Raw genomic sequence first — 18,373 nt, 5'->3', positions numbered from 1 at the left:
GTGGAGTCCCAGTGCTTCCTCTCTCTTTTTGAAGATCTTTATCTCCATATCCCTCTGATCAAAACACAGCAACCAGCCTACTCTGTTTCTGCTGCTACCTCTTTCACACCCCATTGCTGCTGTGCCTACACACACACACACACTCACACACGCACACGCACACACAAGTGCACATATGCGCACACAAACACACACATACACACGCATTTCCTCTAAAAACAATGCAACCTACCGGCTACTCCACACAAAGAGTGTGTTTGTTCCCTGGGCAAAAAAGGACCAGGCAGCGTGTCGTGTTGTGCCACAGCCTACCTTTCAGATGAAATATTTAGTACTGGACTCTCCAACAAGCTGCTATTCTAATCACTACATATATACAATGACCAGGCAGCAGAAGAGTCACCTTGCAGCTCTCAGAGCGGAGTAGCTCTCTCACCCAGGTTAGGATTAGTCACGTTACACAGTTGGGCTTCTGACAGGGAACAAACAACAACAAATCCTCATTTTTAGTGTAGAAGGATGTCCCTTGGGGGTATCCGTATCTAGGTATGACATGCGAGGGTTAGGTTAGTAAACATGCTGGAGATAGAACCTCGTTGTCGTGCGTCCTTATTTTAGATAATACTACATGGTGTCAGAAGTGGTTTTAATAATCACATAAACGTGAAGAACGGACCAAGTAAATCATACATTCAGGCTGTTTCAAAGCAGGGAGGGCACAGTGTTGGAGATAAAACAGCGCATATCATTATTTTGCTAGCGAACGAGCAAGGACTAAGTTACTGCTAAGCAACATGTTGCAAGAGGAAGAAACTGGCGGGATTTCAGGGTTAGCGACTCCAAGTTAAACGGGCTCTGGCGCAAACACGGACAGGCCAGTGGCTAGTGCTGATGGATTTCGCATTAGTCCCCAAGAGAATTTTGATTGTATGGACATTCAAAACTGACCGGGTGAAACCACCGACAGTTTTATCACAGCTGTTCACAAACTAGCAGAACATTGTCAGTTTGGCACGCTCAGGGAAGAGCTGATCCGAGATCAGATTGTGGTGGGAATAAGAAATATATCACTTTCTGAAAAGTTACAGTTGGATTCCCAGCCTACCTTGTCCAAAGCTGTAAACCAGGTTAGGCAAAGTGAGACAGTAAAAAGACAGCAGACGATGCTGCGCGACAGCAGCTCCTTGCAGAGCGAAGAGAGTGAGGAAATAAATGCATTTTCATACCGAGCTAAAAAAAGCTAGTTCAAGTGTTTGTCGCAAATGTGGGAAATCCCCTTTCCACAGATAGAAAGATTGCCCAGCAAAGGATTCGGAATGCAGGAAATGTCACAGGAGAGGACACTTTTCAGCTGTCTGTCGATTAAAGCAAATGCATGAGGTCTCAGAGGAGGTACAGCAGGACAGCATCTTTCTGGGAGAACTAAGGGAAAACAATGCTGGCTGGCATTCAGACATTACACTCAATGGGGAGGTTGTGTCATTTAAACGAGACACTGTGGCTGTATAGGCTGTATCAAAGAGATGGCCCTTTGCTCGCTACAAACAAAAAACTGTACAGGCCCAGTAATAAGATATTACCAGTGGTAGGGCAGTTGGTGATTAAACTGGAGAGTAAAGACAAAAGTGCCATCCAGCCTGTCTTCATCATTGACTCTCTAGCCAGACCGTTGCTGGGGCTGCCAGCAATTGAAGCATTGCAACTCATTGAGAGAGTGAGCGAACTGGAGGACCCAGGGGAGGTTTTCAAAAATAAATTCCCAAAAGTGTTTTCTGGTCTAGGAAGGATAGAAGGTGACCACAAAATCCACCTGAAAGAGGATGCTGTCCCCTATGCCCTTACTACCCCCAGCCATGTGCCTATCCCTTTATTGGCCAGAGTAAAGGAAGAGTTGGGGAGGATGGAAGAAATTGGGGCGGTGTCTAAAATAGAGAGTCCCACTGACTGGTGTGTAGAGATGGTAGTGGTCCCAAAAGCCAATGGGGACATAAGGATCTGTGTGGACATGACTAACTTGAATGAGGCACTCTGCAGAGAGAGACACATCTTACCACCAGTGGAGCAGTCACTGGCTCAGTTGGATGGCTCACAAGTCTTCACAAAGCTGGATGCCCGGTCAGGTTTCTGGCAGATTCCGCTGTCATCAGAGAGTAGAGCGCTCAAAACGTTTATAACACCGTTTGGCCGTTACTGTTTTAATGTTTTGCCATTTGGAATCGCTTCCGGTCCTGAGCATTTCCAAAGACGCATGTCCCAGCTGTTGGATGGGCTGAGTGGCGTCATAGTCCATGCGGAAAATGTGCTCGTGTGTGGAAGGGACACACACTTCTGCACAGTCAGAGGTCTTGTTCTTGGGACACAAAATCAGTGCAGCTGGAATAGAGCCAGACCCGGAGAAGATCAGCGCCATCACAGATATGCCCATACCCCAGAACGTGGCTGAAGTCAGGACCTTCTTAGGCATGGCCACTATATGTAAGTTCCTCCCACAGTTTTCAGATCCACCAAACCCCTGAGAGACTTACTAGCCAAAGAGAATGACTGGTCATGGGGTCACGTGCAACAGGTGGCATTTGACAAAATCAAAGAAGACCTGGCCTCACAGAGAGTGCTGGCCCAGTACCGTCCCCACGCTAAGACAAATGCATCATCCTTTGGGCTAGGGGCGGTCCTCACACAGATGCAGGATAACATGGAGTGACGTCCAATAGCATACATCTCCCGAAGCTTATCCGACACAGAGCAAAGGTATGCACAAGTGGAGAAGGAGGTATTGGCTATCACATGGGCATGTGAAAGGCTCAGCCAATACCTTATTGGCCTGCAGTTTACAGCAGAGACTGACCACAAACCACTGTTGGCTCTGTTAATGACAAAAACACTGGACGACTTGCCTCCCAGAGTTCTGCGCTTCCGCCTCAGATTACTGAGGTTCACCTACAAGATGGTGTATGTGCCAGGGAAGGCACTGATCACAGCAGACGCACTCTCCAGAGCCCCAATTAAACGTCCATTATCAGAGGAGGAGCAATGTCTAGAGGGTGAGGTACAGGTGTCCTTTAATGCAGTAAGGGACAGCCTACCTGCATCTCAGACCAAACTGCAGCAGATTGCAGAGGAACAACGAGACCCCATCTGCCGACAGATGCAAAATGGGATGGCCCAGGCAGGAGGAACTGCCTCAGCTGCTGAAGCCATTTTGGGTGCACCAAAGTGACCACTGTAATGGAGACCATCTCATGAAAGGACAACGGATAGTTATCCCAGAGACTCTACAACCAGAAATGCTAGACAGAGTGCATGAGGGATAACCAAATGCAGACTGAGGGCTCAACAGTCGGTGTGGTGGCTTGGTCTGAGTACTCAGATTGCCAAGCTGGTGGCCCAGTGTGAGGTCTGTACAAAATGTAAACCTTGTCATCCGGAGCCAATGATGGCAACAGAGCTGCCAAAATGACACTTATCTGCTAGTGGTAGATTACTATTCAAGATACATTGAAATAGCAAAGACACCCATAACCACATCAGCTGGTGTTATCAATAGATTAAAGTAATTTTTTCCCAGGCAAGCGGTCGCTGAGGTCCTGGTTACAGTTAACGCTCCCCAGTTCTCTGCAAGCCCCTTTCCTGCTTTTGCCGCAGAATATGACTTCACACACGTGACCAGTAGCCCCTACCATGCACAGAGTAATGGTGAGGCCGAGAGAGCTGTGAAAACAGTCAAAGGACTGCTGAAAAAGAACAAGGATCCATACAGGGCTCTGTTAGCTTACAGAGTTACACCACTTCATCATGGGCCGTTGCCTGCCGAGCTCCTGATGAGCAGGACGCTGCGTTCCCCATTGCCTGTCTCGCCGGCTCAGCTTAAACCCCGATTTCCTAACAGGAAGGCCTTCGCTGAGAGGGACAAACGGCTGAAACAAATGCAAACTGGAGACTTTAATCGGAGACAGAGCTGGCAGAAGGTCAATGTGTGTGGATTACAAACTCAAAGACACCTTAGTGCTGAGGAAAGTGGATGCCCCACGCTCCTATGTGGTGGACACAGGCTCAGAAGAGGTACGAAGGAACAAAACACACCTCAGAGCTCTTCCAGATCTACCAGCCACACAGACTGAGGCCACAGAAAATGCACAAAAAGAGGGTGAAGGAGAGAGAATGCTCACAGAGCCACAAGCGCGCCCAAAAAGGGATGTGAAGCCACCAGAGTGTCTGAAAGACTATGTTAACATACTGTGGGGACCATACCCAGCACAAATAGACTAAGTTAATGTTCATACTGTGTCATTTAATGCTTTCATACTGTTTCAGGATGTGAAGTAGCATGTTAGAGAATAATACTGGTTTCCAAATTGCATTTCAGTTATGCTTCAGTGGTTATGCATGTTGAGTTCTTGTTCATTGGAGAGGGGAAGATGTAGTAGGATGTCCCTTGTGGGTATCCGTACCTATGTATGACATGCGAGGGTTAGCCTAGTAAACATGCTGGAGCTAGAACCTCGTTGTCATGTGTCCTTATTTTAGATAATACTACATTTAGTATCACAATACTCAATACCATCAAGATACTCAATACCATCAAGATACTCAATACCATCAAGATACTCAATACCATCAAGATACTCAATACCATCAAGATACTCAATACCAAAATGATACCACAGCAAAACAAGACAGCATATTAGCCAAAGTCACAGAATGGCACTTCATCCAGACAGATGAACTCAGCTACTGCTCTGTTCAATTATTGGGTATCTTTTGAGTTCAACATCATGATTTGAATTTTTTACGTCACTAGAGAATAAATTAAACAATCGATTTCACTTTGTTTTTATCAACCTAACTACATAACACCATTATGGTAATCATTTATTTGAATGGTAAATATCTATTGATAAACTGTGTAAATCAAAATGTAGAGCCTAGGCCTATCCACAGTACAGGTGAATGCATATTCAATAGGAGCGTGTGCATGCATTGAGTTATTTAGCTTTTTGGGGGGCTGATTTCTTGGGGCTACAGATATCAAACAATCTGTTTCCCTTCCATTTGGGACTTATTTGTTGTATTGATCAACAACATTTGCATGGAAGAAGCTTATTTTATAAAAATGTCAGCTGTCTCTTTAACCAGTAATGACATCATTCACGAGGCAAGGCGGACCATCAGAGCACAGTCAGTTCACTGAGGCAATAGATCTTTAGAAGAGAGGTGAGAGAGAGACCGAATAAGTGAATTAATAACATTTTTGGTGGCAATCAGCTTTGAAATCAGCATATTTGGCATTATAGTTATTAGCATATTATCACAAGTACTAGGGTAGTGATAATACAAGTATTAGGGTAGTGAATTGATGTTTGCTTTATTTCTTTTTTAAATTTAACTTGGGAAGTCAGTTAAGAACAAATTCTTATTTACACCGACGGCCTACAGCGACCAAGAACCAGGTCTGTAGAGACGCATCTTGCACTGAGATGCAGTGCATTAGACCACTGCACCACTCGGGAGCCCCTTTAGCTGTCAGTCAGCTAGAAAGGAAAGTTAGCCTAAAGCTGGAAGATACCCGTATCTTCTTGTATTGTAAAGTGTTCTAGCCTGTATAGACATTGTTTTGCGAACAGTAATTAACAGTTTCAACATTTCTACATGCTGTGTCACATTACTTTGTGTTAACTTCTGTGCAGCATGAGTGGGGGGGTCGGCTGCGCTGATAGACAGGCTTGATCCTTGAGACACATTTGACAGACGTACCGAAACTACAATTCTAGTACCAAAGCATTTTTCATGTTCTAGTATTGGAAAAAGTACATATGTATTGGTATACAGTGCAACACTAATGCACTAATGCATGCAGAGTAAATCTCGACAACAACACAACGATATAACCCATGTCCCAAACAAAACGTTGTAACAGTGATTAATGCAAAAATAACATCAACAGCACAAACACACACACCACACAGGCATACTTACTGCATTACATCCTCTCTCTACCAGTTCCTCCCATTCCCCAGCCACAGCTCTCCCACATCCCACTTCCCTTCCTGACCTCCCAAAAATGTCAGAGCAAGACTCTATGAGCCTCTCTGGACTCTGTGGAGAGAACAAACTGGCTGGCAGACACACACACAATCAGTGTCTATGGTTGTGACATGTGCAAACAAATGTTTTTGCATGCTATCATTATATAATAGCTGGTGGCAGGGCATACTGTAGCTGTAGTTTACCTAGTATGACACTCTGAATTAGTCTCTGTCACCCTAACCCAGATAGGACAGTCTCACTATGATATATGAGCTGCAAGATTATTAGTGAATGTACGGTAGTGGTTTAGTTACACTACAATATGAGCAATAGATTATTAGAGAATGTACGGTAGTGGTTTAGTTACAATACAATATGAGCTAGATAGATTATTAGAGAATGTACGGTAGTGGTTCAGTTACACTACAATATGAGCAATAGATTATTAGAGAATGTACGGTAGTGGTTTAGTTACACTACAATATGAGCAATAGATTATTAGAGAATGTACGGTAGTGGTTCAGTTACACTACAATATGAGCTAGATAGATTATTAGAGAATGTACGGTAGTGGTTTAGTTACAATACAATATCAGCTAGATAGATTATTAGAGAATGTACGGTAGTGGTTCAGTTACACTACAATATGAGCTAGATAGATTATTAGAGAATGTACGGTAGTGGTTTAGTTACAATACAATATGAGCTAGATAGATTATTAGAGAATGTACGGTAGTGGTTTAGTTACACTACAATATCAGCTAGATAGATTATTAGAGAATGTACGGTAGTGGTTCAGTTACACTACAATATGTAAGTCGCTCTGGATAAGAGCGTCTGCTAAATGACTTAAATGTAAATGTAAATGAGCAATAGATTATTAGAGAATGTACGGTAGTGGTTTAGTTACACTACAATATGAGCTAGATAGATTATTAGAGAATGTAGGGTAGTGGTTTAGTTACACTACAATATGAGCAATAGATTATTAGAGAATGTACGGTAGTGGTTTAGTTACACTACAATATGAGCTAGATAGATTATTAGAGAATGTAGGGTAGTGGTTTAGTTACACTACAATATGAGCAATAGATTATTAGAGAATGTACGGTAGTGGTTTAGTTACAATACAATATGAGCTAGATAGATTATTAGAGAATGTACGGTAGTGGTTCAGTTACACTACAATATGAGCTAGATAGATTATTAGAGAATGTACGGTAGTGGTTTAGTTACAATACAATATCAGCTAGATAGATTATTAGAGAATGTACGGTAGTGGTTCAGTTACACTACAATATGAGCAATAGATTATTAGAGAATGTACGGTAGTGGTTTAGTTACACTACAATATGAGCTAGATAGATTATTAGAGAATGTAGGGTAGTGGTTTAGTTACACTACAATATGAGCAATAGATTATTAGAGAATGTACGGTAGTGGTTCAGTTACACTACAATATGAGCTAGATAGATTATTAGAGAATGTACGGTAGTGGTTCAGTTACACTACAATATGAGCTAGATAGATTATTAGAGAATGTACGGTAGTGGTTCAGTTACACTACAATATGAGCTAGATAGATTATTAGAGAATGTACGGTAGTGGTTCAGTTACACTACAATATGAGCAATAGATTATTAGAGAATGTACGGTAGTGGTTTAGTTACACTACAATATGAGCTAGATAGATTATTAGAGAATGTAGGGTAGTGGTTTAGTTACACTACAATATGAGCTAGATAGATTATTAGAGAATGTACGGTAGTGGTTCAGTTACACTACAATATGAGCAATAGATTATTAGAGAATGTACGGTAGTGGTTTAGTTACACTACAATATGAGCTAGATAGATTATTAGAGAATGTACGGTAGTGGTTCAGTTACACTACAATATGAGCTAGATTATTAGAGAATGTACGGTAGTGGTTCAGTTACACTACAATATGAGCAATAGATTATTAGAGAATGTACGGTAGTGGTTCAGTTACACTACAATATGAGCTAGATAGATTATTAGAGAATGTACGGTAGTGGTTTAGTTACAATACAATATCAGCTAGATAGATTATTAGAGAATGTACGGTAGTGGTTCAGTTACACTACAATATGAGCTAGATAGATTATTAGAGAATGTACGGTAGTGGTTTAGTTACAATACAATATGAGCTAGATAGATTATTAGAGAATGTACGGTAGTGGTTTAGTTACACTACAATATCAGCTAGATAGATTATTAGAGAATGTACGGTAGTGGTTCAGTTACACTACAATATGAGCAATAGATTATTAGAGAATGTACGGTAGTGGTTTAGTTACACTACAATATGAGCTAGATAGATTATTAGAGAATGTAGGGTAGTGGTTTAGTTACACTACAATATGAGCAATAGATTATTAGAGAATGTACGGTAGTGGTTTAGTTACAATACAATATGAGCTAGATAGATTATTAGAGAATGTACGGTAGTGGTTCAGTTACACTACAATATGAGCTAGATAGATTATTAGAGAATGTACGGTAGTGGTTTAGTTACAATACAATATCAGCTAGATAGATTATTAGAGAATGTACGGTAGTGGTTCAGTTACACTACAATATGAGCAATAGATTATTAGAGAATGTACGGTAGTGGTTTAGTTACACTACAATATGAGCTAGATAGATTATTAGAGAATGTAGGGTAGTGGTTTAGTTACACTACAATATGAGCAATAGATTATTAGAGAATGTACGGTAGTGGTTCAGTTACACTACAATATGAGCAATAGATTATTAGAGAATGTACGGTAGTGGTTTAGTTACACTACAATATGAGCAATAGATTATTAGAGAATGTACGGTAGTGGTTCAGTTACACTACAATATGAGCTAGATAGATTATTAGAGAATGTACGGTAGTGGTTCAGTTACACTACAATATGAGCAATAGATTATTAGAGAATGTACGGTAGTGGTTTAGTTACACTACAATATGAGCTAGATAGATTATTAGAGAATGTAGGGTAGTGGTTTAGTTACACTACAATATGAGCTAGATAGATTATTAGAGAATGTACGGTAGTGGTTCAGTTACACTACAATATGAGCAATAGATTATTAGAGAATGTACGGTAGTGGTTTAGTTACACTACAATATGAGCTAGATAGATTATTAGAGAATGTACGGTAGTGGTTTAGTTACACTACAATATGAGCAATAGATTATTGGAGAATGTACGGTAGTGGTTTAGTTACACTACAATATGAGCAATAGATTATTAGAGAATGTACGGTAGTGGTTCAGTTACACTACAATATGAGCTAGATAGATTATTAGAGAATGTACGGTAGTGGTTTAGTTACAATACAATATCAGCTAGATAGATTATTAGAGAATGTACGGTAGTGGTTCAGTTACACTACAATATGAGCAATAGATTATTAGAGAATGTACGGTAGTGGTTTAGTTACACTACAATATGAGCAATAGATTATTAGAGAATGTACGGTAGTGGTTTAGTTACACTACAATATGAGCTAGATAGATTATTAGAGAATGTAGGGTAGTGGTTTAGTTACACTACAATATGAGCTAGATAGATTATTAGAGAATGTACGGTAGTGGTTCAGTTACACTACAATATGAGCAATAGATTATTAGAGAATGTACGGTAGTGGTTTAGTTACACTACAATATGAGCAATAGATTATTAGAGAATGTACGGTAGTGGTTTAGTTACACTACAATATGAGCAATAGATTATTAGAGAATGTACGGTAGTGGTTCAGTTACACTACAATATGAGCTAGATAGATTATTAGAGAATGTACGGTAGTGGTTCAGTTACACTACAATATGAGCAATAGATTATTAGAGAATGTACGGTAGTGGTTTAGTTACACTACAATATGAGCTAGATAGATTATTAGAGAATGTAGGGTAGTGGTTTAGTTACACTACAATATGAGCTAGATAGATTATTAGAGAATGTACGGTAGTGGTTCAGTTACACTACAATATGAGCAATAGATTATTAGAGAATGTACGGTAGTGGTTTAGTTACACTACAATATGAGCTAGATAGATTATTAGAGAATGTACGGTAGTGGTTTAGTTACACTACAATATGAGCAATAGATTATTGGAGAATGTACGGTAGTGGTTTAGTTACACTACAATATGAGCAATAGATTATTAGAGAATGTACGGTAGTGGTTTAGTTACACTACAATATGAGCTAGATAGATTATTAGAGAATGTACGGTAGTGGTTCAGTTACACTACAATATGAGCAATAGATTATTAGAGAATGTACGGTAGTGGTTTAGTTACAATACAATATGAGCTAGATAGATTATTAGAGAATGTACGGTAGTGGTTTAGTTACACTACAATATGAGCAATAGATTATTGGAGAATGTACGGTAGTGGTTTAGTTACACTACAATATGAGCAATAGATTATTGGAGAATGTACGGTAGTGGTTTAGTTACACTACAATATGAGCAATAGATTATTAGAGAATGTACGGTAGTGGTTCAGTTACACTACAATATGAGCTAGATAGATTATTAGAGAATGTACGGTAGTGGTTTAGTTACAATATGAGCTAGATAGATTATTAGAGAATGTACGGTAGTGGTTTAGTTACACTACAATATGAGCAATAGATTATTGGAGAATGTACGGTAGTGGTTTAGTTACAATACAATATGAGCTAGATAGATTATTAGAGAATGTACGGTAGTGGTTTAGTTACACTACAATATGAGCAATAGATTATTGGAGAATGTACGGTAGTGGTTTAGTTACACTACAATATGAGCAATAGATTATTAGAGAATGTACGGTAGTGGTTCAGTTACACTACAATATGAGCTAGAAAGATTATTAGAGAAATGTGTGAGCAAAATTGCAAGATGATGTTATAATACTTTTATTGCATCAAATGGTTGTTTTATGCAACAGAATAAGGGGTTGTTAGAAGTCTCATCTGTGTGTGTTCTACTGAGGATGGGCCTCTGGAAGATTTACGATGTCTTTGGGGATACCGCATTCCAGAGCATGAGTTAATGTTTCTGTTCTATATGGTACCAGCGAGAGATGACCCCAGGGCCAGACCCTGGTCTCTACACAAAGAAAACTGTTTTTACAGCAGATACTGTCTGCTGTGAAAGTATCTTTCATACAAATCTTAACCTTGTGACCCATTCCATACATCTGTTGTTCGTCATGTAGACAGAAAGGGGTGTATCTTGGCTATAAAAGACCTTTGTACTTTTGTCTCTGGGCTCTCAACTAATCATCTGAGGGTGATTCGTCGACCAGCCATCATTATGGTAGAGCACTCAATCGATTCACTTTATATGTGTGTGTTGTATTGACCTGCTCCCTTATTAATACGTCAATAAAGATTCAGTTTAAGTATAACTCAGACTTGTGTGATACCTTTGTCTCTCCTCATTTGATAGTAAAGAAATTAACCACCACAGAATGTACGGTAGTGGTTCAGTTACACTACAATATGAGCTAGATAGATTATTAGAGAATGTACGGTAGTGGTTTAGTTACAATACAATATGAGCTAGATAGATTATTAGAGAATGTACGGTAGTGGTTTAGTTACAATACAATATGAGCTAGATAGATTATTAGAGAATGTACGGTAGTGGTTTAGTTACAATACAATATCAGCTAGATAGATTATTAGAGGATGTACGGTAGTGGTTTAGTTACAATATGAGCTAGATAGATTATTATACGGTAGTGGTTTAGTTACAATACAATATGAGCTAGATAGATTATTAGAGAATGTACGGTAGTGGTTTAGTTACAATACAATATGAGCTAGATAGATTATTAGAGAATGTACAGTAGTAGTTCAGTTACACAATGAAATCTGGGTTTAGGAGAATATTAGAAGATGTCCAGTGGAGATCTGAGACTGTATTAGAAGATGTACGGTAATGCTAGGGGAGTCCAAGGTAATGCATCTGGCAACCTCCCTCCCATCATCACTACTTATCCTATTATCTGTAATGCTTACCCAGTCAGACAGACCAGAGACAACAGAGGTTTAGTCCTCATTCACGGCCCTCCTGCCACAGTGTAAAGGTGCATTTCCTTTTCACACGGAGAGACAAAGGGCCAATATGGTAGCCAGAGATGATGTGAGGCGATAGGAGAAAGAGTGGAAAAAACACCTTACCCTCTCGCCGTCACTATTTAGAGCTCGTTGCTATTGTTGTCAGTGTTCCTGACTGGTAAATGAATGATGTGTGTGATGCGCACATCTGACACTAACTAGGCCAATCCTTTGAAGGCAGTCTCTCTCTCTCTTTCTCGCTCTCGCATCTTTCTTTGTGATGTGACACCCCTCTCAGCCTTCTCCACCTCCTCAAGGCACTGCCTGTATATATCTATTATAGAGCAGTGTGAGGATGGAGGGAGGGCGGTTCTTAAAGGAGGCCAGGAGATCAGGAGAGCGGAAGCGCCCCGGTGATCAATGGGTGATGGGCTGCATGAGGAAGGATGTAGGAAGGTGTGACATTCATTCCCACTTCCAATGAGGTCAAATGGGCTGTCAGAGGTGGATCAGGCTACACTCTACCTGCCGTTGCTATAGGCCACTGTCTCAGAGACAGCAGTGGAAAGAGCAGAGATGCTTTGCATTTACTTGTTATTAAGAAATTATTAAGAGGCACTTCCTGAAATTACTGTAAATGGTAAAGAGGCGCTTCCTGAAATTGCTGTAAGTGGCACTTTGTGGTAACTTAATAATAGTTCAACATAATAAAAATTGCAATTTTTTGCTCTGTTTAGCTCTGGCCCTATATTATATAATACTATTACAATGTTACAATGTGAGCCTTCAGACATTTCTTGAGAGAGTTTCCCTACTTATAATCTAAGCCTACAGATATTTAGTGAGATGAGTTTCACTTCCCAACCATCTCCTAATTAATTAACATCAATGGTTGTATAAAATATTCAGACAGCCGAGCAGATGGACCACTCGTTCGTTCATTGTCCCAGATCTGTGGCCATCATTGGAGACGCAGTGCCATGAGATAAAAACACCCTCTGGAAAATAACACAAACCATGTCTCTGAAAACAACACAACACTGCAGCACTGCAGCACACATCACAGGGACTGCTCATAGCCAGAGGAGCTGTGTTTGTTACATCACAGGGACTGCTCATAGCCAGAGGAGCTGTGTTTGTTACATCACAGTGACTGCTCATAGCCAGAGGAGCTGTGTTTGTTACATCACAGTGACTGCTCATAGCCAGAGGAGCTATGTTTGTTACATCACAGTGACTGCTCATAGCCAGAGGAGCTGTGTTTGTTACATCACAGGGACTGCTCATAGCCAGAGGAGCTGTGTTTGTTACATCACAGTGACTGCTCATAGCCAGAGGAGCTGTGTTTGTTACATCACAGTGACTGCTCATAGCCAGAGGAGCTGTGTTTGTTACATCACAGTGACTGCTCATAGCCAGAGGAGCTGTGTTTGTTACATCACAGTGACTGCTCATAGCCAGAGGAGCTGTGTTTGTTACATCACAGTGACTGCTCATAGCCAGAGGAGCTGTGTTTGTTACATCACAGGGACTGCTCATAGCCAGAGGAGCTGTGTTTGTTACATCACAGTGACTGATCATAGCCAGAGGAGCTGTGTTTGTTACATCACAGGGACTGCTCATAGCCAGAGGAGCTGTGTTTGTTACATCACAGGGACTGCTCATAGCCAGAGGAGCTGTGTTTGTTACATCACAGTGACTGCTCATAGCCAGAGGAGCTGTGTTTGTTACATCACAGTGACTGCTCATAGCCAGAGGAGCTGTGTTTGTTACATCACAGGGACTGCTCATAGCCAGAGGAGCTGTGTTTGTTACATCACAGGGACTGCTCATAGCCAGAGGAGCTATGTTTGTTACATCACAGTGACTGCTCATAGCCAGAGGAGCTGTGTTTGTTACATCACAGGTACTGCTCATAGCCAGAGGAGCTGTGTTTGTTACATCACAGGGACTGATCATAGCCAGAGGAGCTGTGTTTGTTACATCACAGTGACTGCTCATAGCCAGAGGAGCTGTGTTTGTTACATCACAGTGACTGCTCATAGCCAGAGGAGCTGTGTTTGTTACATCACAGGGACTGCTCATAGCCAGAGGAGCTGTGTTTGTTACATCACAGGGACTGCTCATAGCCAGAGGAGCTATGTTTGTTACATCACAGGGACTGCTCATAGCCAGAGGAGCTATGTTTGTTACATCACAGGGACTGATCATAGCCAGAGGAGCTGTGTTTGTTACATCACAGGGACTGCTCATAGCCAGAGGAGCTATGTTTGTTACATCACAGGGACTGATCATAGCCAGAGGAGCTGTGTTTGTTACATCACAGGGACTGATCATAGCCAGAGGAGCTGTGTTTGTTACATCACAGGTACTGCTCATAGCCAGAGGAGCTGTGTTTGTTACATCACAGTGACTGCTCATAGCCAGAGGAGCTGTGTTTGTTACATCACAGTGACTGCTCATAGCCAGAGGAGCTGTGTTTGTTACATCACAGTGACTGCTCATAGCCAGAGGAGCTGTGTTTGTTACATCACAGGGACTGCTCATAGCCAGAGGAGCTGTGTTTGTTACATCACAGGGACTGCTCATAGCCAGAGGAGCTATGTTTGTTACATCACAGGGACTGATCATAGCCAGAGGAGCTGTGTTTGTTACATCACAGGTACTGCTCATAGCCAGAGGAGCTATGTTTGTTACATCACAGGGACTGATCATAGCCAGAGGAGCTGTGTTTGTTACATCACAGGGACTGCTCATAGCCAGAGGAGCTATGTTTGTTACATCACAGGGACTGATCATAGCCAGAGGAGCTGTGTTTGTTACATCACAGGGACTGATCATAGCCAGAGGAGCTGTGTTTGTTACATCACAGGGACTGCTCATAGCCAGAGGAGCTATGTTTGTTACATCACAGGGACTGCTCATAGCCAGAGGAGCTATGTTTGTTACATCACAGGGACTGATCATAGCCAGAGGAGCTGTGTTTGTTACATCACAGGGACTGCTCATAGCCAGAGGAGCTATGTTTGTTACATCACAGGGACTGATCATAGCCAGAGGAGCTGTGTTTGTTACATCACAGGGACTGATCATAGCCAGAGGAGCTGTGTTTGTTACATCACAGGTACTGCTCATAGCCAGAGGAGCTGTGTTTGTTACATCACAGGTACTGCTCATAGCCAGAGGAGCTGTGTTTGTTACATCACAGGGACTGCTCATAGCCAGAGGAGCTGTGTTTGTTACATCACAGGTACTGCTCATAGCCAGAGGAGCTGTGTTTGTTACATCACAGGGACTGCTCATAGCCAGAGGAGCTGTGTTTGTTACATCACAGGGACTGCTCATAGCCAGAGGAGCTGTGTTTGTTACATCACAGGGACTGCTCATAGCCAGAGGAGCTGTATTCATGACATCACAGTGACTGCTCATAGCCAGAGGAGCTGTGTTCATTACATCACAGTGACCGCTCATAGCCAGAGGAGCTGTGTTCGTTACATCACAGGGACTGCTCATAGCCAGAGGAGCTGTGTTCATTACATCACAGTGACTGCTCATAGCCAGAGGAGCTGTGTTCATGACATCACAGTGACTGCTCATAGCCAGAGGAGCTGTGTTCATTACATCACAGTGACTGCTCATAGCCAGAGGAGCTGTGTTCATGACATCACAGTGACTGCTCATAGCCAGAGGAGCTGTGTTCATGACATCACAGTGACTGCTCATAGCCAGAGGAGCTGTGTTCATTACATCACAGTGACTGTTCATAGCCAGAGGAGCTGTGTTCATGACATAACAGTGACTGCTCATAGCCAGAGGAGCTGTGTTCATTACATCACAGTGACTGCTCATAGCCAGAGGAGCTGTATACATTACATCACAGTGACTGCTCATAGCCAGAGGAGCTGTGTTCATTACATCACAGTGACTACTCATAGCTGTGTTCATGTGATGTCATGAACACAGCTCCTCTGGTGATAACCCATTGGGTTAGGCTTTGGGAAAGGTAGGTGATTTTCTACATTTTTCCCAATCCACTTAGCTACAGTATCTTTGCCACGGCTGGGTTGATAAGAATGAATGATTTATATAAACCCTGAATTGCCGATTGCTATGTATTGGCCATTGAGAGGCTTTGAATTCACCGGTCGGCCATATTGGCTCTCAGCAGTAGGAGCAGTCCTCCATAGGAGTTAATGGAATTTTACAGTATTTCAATTAAATGTTTCAAGGACTAAATTACATGTATTGAAGTATTATGTTTATTTATTAAGGTGTCTGTAATAGAATAATTGTGACAAAAACAAATGTAGACATTAATAAACGTATTTCTATAACTTCCAAAATATATTTTTTTACAACAGTGAGGGAGTGCCAAGATGGAGGCACGATGGCTTCAACACAGTGCCCCCATCAGACATCTAGTGTATAAATCATTGGTTAATAAGCCTGATTAGAATAAAACACTAATTCAAATAGAGCAAACCAGATCCTTTACAGCTGTCCACAAAACAGAACTGTGCCCTGACCTGTCCCTCCATCCCTTAATCCCTCTGTTCTTCCACCCTACATTCCTCCATCCGTCCATACCTCTGTCCCTCAATCCCTCTGTCCCTCAATCCCTCTGTCCCTCAATACCTCTGTCCCTCAATCCCTCTGTCCCTCAATCCCTCTGTCCCTCAATCCCTCTGTCCCTCAAACCTTCCATCCATCCCTCCCATAGGTTGTGTGAGTTATACAACCCTTTGTCCATCTAGAGCCAGCCATCCAGTCACTCAGTCAGCTAACCATCCAGCCAGCCGACCAGAGGCCCAGGCCTCACCTCCACCTCCTCCCTCTGATTAGTTCCGAGAGAACTTGGCTCTGATTTGGATTAAGATGGAGGATAAAAACTCTGACATATTAATGAGTAAATTGGCAGGCTTCCCCAGCACTTCCAGCCTAAGGAGCCAGAAGCACACAGGGTCACTCAGACCAATCGCTCTGACACTTACAAACTACAGTGGGGATCTCTACCTACTAGAGTTCAAATCTCACTGTTCAGAGCCAACCAGAACAAGGAGAGGAGACCAACAATGGATCAATAAGTAGAACAAGGTAATCTAATCCACTAGACGTAACACGTCACAACTAAAAGCTCCCCTCTATTTAGGAGTGTTGAGGTGTTGGATGTAGTGTCTGACAGAATGTGCCTCTGTTGAGGTTTTGGTCCAGGGCAGAATGACTGTTGGCTCAGGTTCAGCCTTACTGACACTACTGTAAGAGGTTCAACACTGCGCTAGGCTGGGCTTGTCTGAAGACATTATTGTTAGAGGAATAATAAGATAGATTTACGTCTGTCTCCAGACGAGAGGGAGGGACTGGGAGGCCGGCCATCTAGAGGGACTCTTCTCATTCTGTAGAGAGGCTTGGCTTTAGTCCTGCAGAGCCAGAAACAGACAGTCTTCTGAAGGGCAAGTGAGGATAGGTTGGCTTTGAACAAGGTAGGATGGATTGGGTGGGTCTTTGAACTGGGTAAGGTGGGTTTAGTGGGCATTTGAACTTCAGCAAGTGGAGCAGTAGTCCGGTGATGTAATGATACCAACACAGTTGTATCAGTTAATGGTTCATTCCATGCTTTTCTACTGGACGCAAGTGGTTGATCTTCCTACAGTAAATCATCCCCATTTACTACGAGACATACCACTCCAACTAAAACAGCTGCTGTGTGTGAACAACTAAATATGCATAACGAAATATAGAGAGTGAATTATTGAGTCATTAGAAACTCGTCTCCATGACGATTCAGACATATTTTCCTCCTTTTATGAAAGTAGCAGTGAATCAGAGATGAATGAATGCATAGGCTACGGCCCCCAGACAGATAAGTGCTGTAGTACTTATCACACCAGGTTGAAGTGACCCTTCTCTTCTCCTCTCTCATAGTAGCTTAGCACCATAGAAATACATATTCATTCAATGTGTTTATAATAAATTCATCAATGGTTATCACTTCAATGGAGCCTACAGTCTCCATATTATGAATCATTATCATAGTACTAAGGCTACCATTGTGCTCTATAGAAATGGATCTGACCTAAACAGAACAGAGATTACTAACAAGATATGCACATATACCACCGTGAAGGGTAAGGCGGAGGGGCAGCATACATGATAGATCAATATCTGGAACAGGGGTAGGCAACCCTGGTCCTGGAGTGCTGCAGGTAGGACAGGTGGGTTGAATTGAAGCATTCGCTGAACTGATCAATTAACTTAGTAGCTCAGTGTGGTGTCTAGTTG

General features: G+C 41.8%; 1 protein-coding gene across 2 annotated transcripts in view; it reads right to left on the bottom strand.

The window, feature by feature from the left end:
* LOC139573497 (cyclin-dependent kinase 14) overlaps positions 1–18,373 on the bottom strand; it is a 230,937-nt gene that overhangs the window by 176,346 nt on the left and 36,218 nt on the right. The gene's annotated exons all lie outside the window — the stretch shown is intronic.

This window comes from Salvelinus alpinus, chromosome 4 (assembly GCF_045679555.1).
Source record: "Salvelinus alpinus chromosome 4, SLU_Salpinus.1, whole genome shotgun sequence".
Taxonomy (NCBI): domain Eukaryota; kingdom Metazoa; phylum Chordata; class Actinopteri; order Salmoniformes; family Salmonidae; genus Salvelinus; species Salvelinus alpinus.
The sequence above is the reverse complement of the archived record's forward strand: the minus strand, read 5'-3'. Positions and strand labels throughout refer to the sequence as shown.